Source organism: Madurella fahalii, assembly GCF_045866475.1.
Source record: "Madurella fahalii IFM 68171 DNA, scaffold_4, whole genome shotgun sequence".
NCBI lineage: Eukaryota > Fungi > Ascomycota > Sordariomycetes > Sordariales > Madurella > Madurella fahalii.
This window is the reverse complement of record NW_027263974.1, coordinates 2,392,501-2,397,500: the sequence shown is the minus strand read 5'-3', so window position 1 is coordinate 2,397,500 and position 5,000 is coordinate 2,392,501. Positions and strand designations below refer to the sequence as shown.

Here is a 5,000-nt window from a genome sequence, read left to right as displayed (position 1 = left end):
CGCCGAAGCTCTCACCTACGTTCACTTTCATTACGCGTGCGGGTTTTACACCCAAACACTCGCGCAAAACCTTGACTCCTTGGTCCGTGTTTCAAGACGGGTCGCTGGTGACCATTACGCCAGCATCCTTGCAGAGCGCGAGCCTCGGTCCCCGCGAGGGCATTGCGCCCTGGGCTATAACACTCCCGGAGGAGCTACGTTCCCAGGGCCTTTGTCCCCCCGCGAGAACCGATGCTGGCCTGAGCCGGGCAGAGTGCACCGGTGAGAACACCGGATGATCAGCCCGGCGCAAGTCTGGTCACAAGCGCTTCCCTTTCAACAATTTCACGTGCTATTTAACCCTCTTTTCAAAGTGCTTTTCATCTTTCGATCACTCTACTTGTGCGCTATCGGTCTCTGGCCGGTATTTAGCTTTAGAAGAAATTTACCTCCCATTTTGAGCAGCATTCCCAAACTACTCGACTCGTCGAAGGAGCTTTACAGAGGCTAGGCATCCAACTATACGGGGCTCTCACCCTCTATGGCGCCCCGTTCCAGGGGACTCAGAAGGTGCCGTGCCAAAAGCTTCCTCTACAAATTACAACTCGGGCCGAAGCCAGATTTCAAATTTGAGCTGTTGCCGCTTCACTCGCCGTTACTAGGGCAATCCCTGTTGGTTTCTTTTCCTCCGCTTATTGATATGCTTAAGTTCAGCGGGTATTCCTACCTGATCCGAGGTCAACCTTGGGGTAAATGGGTCGTTTAACGGCCGGAACCCGCAGCACGCCCTGAGCGAGGTGATACTACTACGCTCGGAGTGACAGCGAGCCCGCCACTGGTTTTCAGGGCCTGCGGGCAGCCGCAGGTCCCCAACACAAGCCCGAGGGCTCGATGGTTGAAATGACGCTCGAACAGGCATGCCCGCCAGAATGCTGGCGGGCGCAATGTGCGTTCAAAGATTCGATGATTCACTGAATTCTGCAATTCACATTACTTATCGCATTTCGCTGCGTTCTTCATCGATGCCAGAACCAAGAGATCCGTTGTTGAAAGTTTTGACTTATTCAGTACAGAGACTCAGAGAGGCCATACAAAGTACAGGGTTTATGTACCTCCGGCGGGCGCCCCGTGGGGGGCCGAGGGGCAACCCGAGAGACCCGGGAGCCACCCGCCGAAGCAACGGTTTTGGGTAGGTTCACAATGGTTTGGGAGTTTTGCAACTCTGTAATGATCCCTCCGCTGGTTCACCAACGGAGACCTTGTTACGACTTTTACTTCCTCTAAATGACCGAGTTTGGATAACTTTCCGGCCCTGAGTGGTCGTTGCCGACCTCTCTGGGCCAGTCCGAAAGCCTCACTGAGCCATTCAATCGGTAGTAGCGACGGGCGGTGTGTACAAAGGGCAGGGACGTAATCAACGCAAGCTGATGACTTGCGCTTACTAGGGATTCCTCGTTGAAGAGCAATAATTGCAATGCTCTATCCCCAGCACGACAGAGTTTAACAAGATTACCCGGGCCTTCCGGCCAAGGGAGTACTCGCTGGCTCTGTCAGTGTAGCGCGCGTGCGGCCCAGAACATCTAAGGGCATCACAGACCTGTTATTGCCTCAAACTTCCATCGGCTTGAGCCGATAGTCCCTCTAAGAAGCCGGCGTACTGCCAAAGCAATACGGGCTATTTAGCAGGTTAAGGTCTCGTTCGTTATCGCAATTAAGCAGACAAATCACTCCACCAACTAAGAACGGCCATGCACCACCACCCACGAAATCAAGAAAGAGCTCTCAATCTGTCAATCCTCATCGTGTCTGGACCTGGTGAGTTTCCCCGTGTTGAGTCAAATTAAGCCGCAGGCTCCACCCCTGGTGGTGCCCTTCCGTCAATTTCTTTAAGTTTCAGCCTTGCGACCATACTCCCCCAGGAGCCCAAACATTTTGATTTATCGTAAGGTGCCGAACGGGTCAAAAAATAACACCGTCCGATCCCTAATCGGCATAGTTTATGGTTAAGACTACGACGGTATCTGATCGTCTTCGATCCCCTAACTTTCGTTCCTGATTAATGAAAACATCCTTGGCAAATGCTTTCGCAGTAGTTAGTCTTCAATAAATCCAAGAATTTCACCTCTGACAATTGAATACTGATGCCCCCGACTGTCCCTATTAATCATTACGGCGGTCCTAGAAACCAACAAAATAGAACCACACGTCCTATTCTATTATTCCATGCTAATGTATTCGAGCATAGGCCTTCTTTAAGCGATCTAATTTGTTCAGAGTAAAAGTCCTGGTTCCCCGGCACACCCAGTGAAGGGCATGCGGTTCTCCAGAAGGAAAGGCCCAGCCGAGCCAGTGCACGCGGTGAGGCGGACCGGCCGGCTAGGCCCAAGGTTCAACTACGAGCTTTTTAACCTCAACAACTTTAATATACGCTATTGGAGCTGGAATTACCGCGGCTGCTGGCACCAGACTTGCCCTCCAATTGTTCCTCGTTAAGGGATTTAAATTGTACTCATTCCAATTACAAGACCCGAAAGAGCCCTGTATCAGTATTTATTGTCACTACCTCCCCGTGTCGGGATTGGGTAATTTGCGCGCCTGCTGCCTTCCTTGGATGTAGTAGCCGTTTCTCAGGCTCCTTCTCCGGGGTCGAGCCCTAACCCTCCGTTACCCGTTGTCACCATGGCTGGCCAAGACCCAGCCGTCGAAAGTTGATAGGGCAGAAATTTGAATGAACCATCGCCGGCGCAAGGCCGTGCGATTCGAGAAGTTATTATGAATCACCAGAGAGCCCCGAAGGGCATTGGTTTTTAATCTAATAAATACATCCCTTCCGAAGTCGGGATTTTCAGCATGTATTAGCTCTAGAATTACCACGGTTATCCATGTAGTAAGGTACTATCAAATAAACGATAACTGATTTAATGAGCCATTCGCAGTTTCGCGGTATAATTGCTTATACTTAGACATGCATGGCTTAATCTTTGAGACAAGCATATGACTACTGGCAGAATCAACCAGGTAACTATCGTGTGCCGGTTAAGGCCAACCGCCCGTGTTTCAGAGCGGAAGAGTTCTCAAGTTACTGGGTCGGCGGGCACGGGGCCCGCGTGGCCGCGCTGCTCGTCCGGCGTTCGCCGGTCTCGCCGCGGGACACATCTGCTTTCCCCTCCTGAATTCCCCAGAGCGCTGTTGGCAGGCGAGAGCGGGGGAGCGAGAGCGCCCCCGAAGACACCGCCTAGGCGCCCCAAGAGGAGGCCCGACCGGGAGGTTCAGCCGTGCGGCATCCCCAACCGGTAGGTACCCCCGGTGGCTTTGTAGAGGTCTGGCGAACCGCCATGCACCCACAGAGCCCACCCCTCGGCGCACACGGGGTCTTCCCTTGCGCCTGAAAGGAGTCTTCCCAGATGCCGCGCCCGCCAGGCGGTCAAGCGCCAGGGCGGCCACGGGCTGGGGTGGTGCTCGCCGCAATCGTCAGTACCCCGGCAGACCGTAGGGCACCACGCGAGAGCGGCGACTGATGAAATGGGACTAAAGCGACCTGCGAAGGCTGCCGTGGAGAGGTGCCCAGGGCGACCCGGACATCCTCCCCACAGGAGCTGGCTTTTTTGCTTGCTCTCTCTCACAGACTCACCGACCAGGGTACAGCACCGCGCACGGGCCGGCGGGCTTTTGGGCGAGTTTTCCAATCCCGCAAAACTCATTTGTATGGGTTTCGCTAAAAATGGGCTCGCGGCCTCGCAACCACGAGAACGGCTCGCACGAACCCCGGAACAAGTGCGACGTGCCCAGAGAGCCTTGTAGGGCTTGCCGACGACCTCCCCTCGCAGATTGGCCCCCCGGCTACCCGGCGCTGCACTGCTTCTGCTCTCTCTCACATACCCACCGACCAGGGTGCAGCACCACGCACGGGCCGGCGGGCTTTTGGGCGAGTTTTCCAATCCCGCAAAACTCATTTGTATGGGTTTCGCTAAAAATGGGCTCGCAGCCTCGCAACCACGGAGACGGCTCACACGAACCCCGGAACAAGTGCGATTACCTCTTACTAAGTAAGCTACCCAACAACCTGATCCTAGAGAACAACCTACCCTAGAGACACCTACCCTAGAGAAAGACCTACCTTAGAGAAAGACCTACCCTAGAGACCAACCTACCCTAGAGACACCTACCCTAGAGAACGACCTACCCTAGAGAACAACCTACCCTAGAGAACGACCTACTCTAGAGAACAACCTACCCTAGAGAACGACCTACTCTAGAGAACAACCTACCCTAGAGAACGACCTATCCTAGAGACACCTACCTCTAGAGTTTGACCTACCCTAGAGATATCTACCCTAGAGTTTGACCTACCCTAGAGTTTGACCTACCCTAGAGATATCTACCCTAGAGTTTGACTTACCCTAGAGAACGACCTACCTTAGAGACACCTACTCTAGAAACATCTACCCTAGAGAAGACCTACCCTAGAGAAGACCTACCTTGAGTAAACTTACTCTAGAAAAGATATATTTTAAAGAAGTATTTACTCTGATAACAATCTATATTAATAGTAAATACTAAAGTAATAACTATATCTTTTACTAGTTAATATTAATAGCAATTTTCCTATGTATTTAACAGTAGAAAGATTTAATACATTCTATCTTAGATAAAAGTAGTATAAGAAGAATAACAATAGATAATATTAATAGATATTATAATCTAATAAATATAACAATGAAGTAAAATCTTAGTTATTTAAACTTTAAAGTATTATAGTAAAAATAATCTAATTTAATATTTCTTCCCTTCTTCTATATATATTATAGACTTAGCAAATATAACTCTCTTATTTATAAAGTAATCTTACTCTAAATAGAGAGAGATCTATCTCTATATCCTATTTAAACTTTATTAATTTAGATACTACTTAATTTACTCTAGCTATCTTTACTCTCAACTATATTCTAACTAATATATATATTAGTACCTTTAGTCTATATTATTAAAAACAGCCTTTCTATAGAGATACTATATAGCTT

At 50.0% G+C, this 5,000-nt stretch overlaps 2 non-coding genes across 3 annotated transcripts in view; both read right to left on the bottom strand.

Moving 5' to 3' along the window:
* Positions 1-1,039, bottom strand: part of MP_IFM68171_r48 — a 3,640-nt gene extending 2,601 nt beyond the window's left edge. The window contains exon 1 of one of the 2 annotated variants that reach the window (XR_011605992.1): positions 1-1,039. This exon is cut by the window's left edge and continues 2,601 nt beyond it. This is a non-coding gene — a ribosomal RNA (28S ribosomal RNA). The other variant, XR_011605993.1, reaches the window with a different exon arrangement.
* Positions 1,040-1,205: 166 nt separating this feature from the next.
* Positions 1,206-2,999, bottom strand: MP_IFM68171_r47. The gene has a single exon (XR_011605991.1). It is a non-coding gene; the product is annotated as an 18S ribosomal RNA (ribosomal RNA).
* Positions 3,000-5,000: the final 2,001 nt, after the last annotated feature.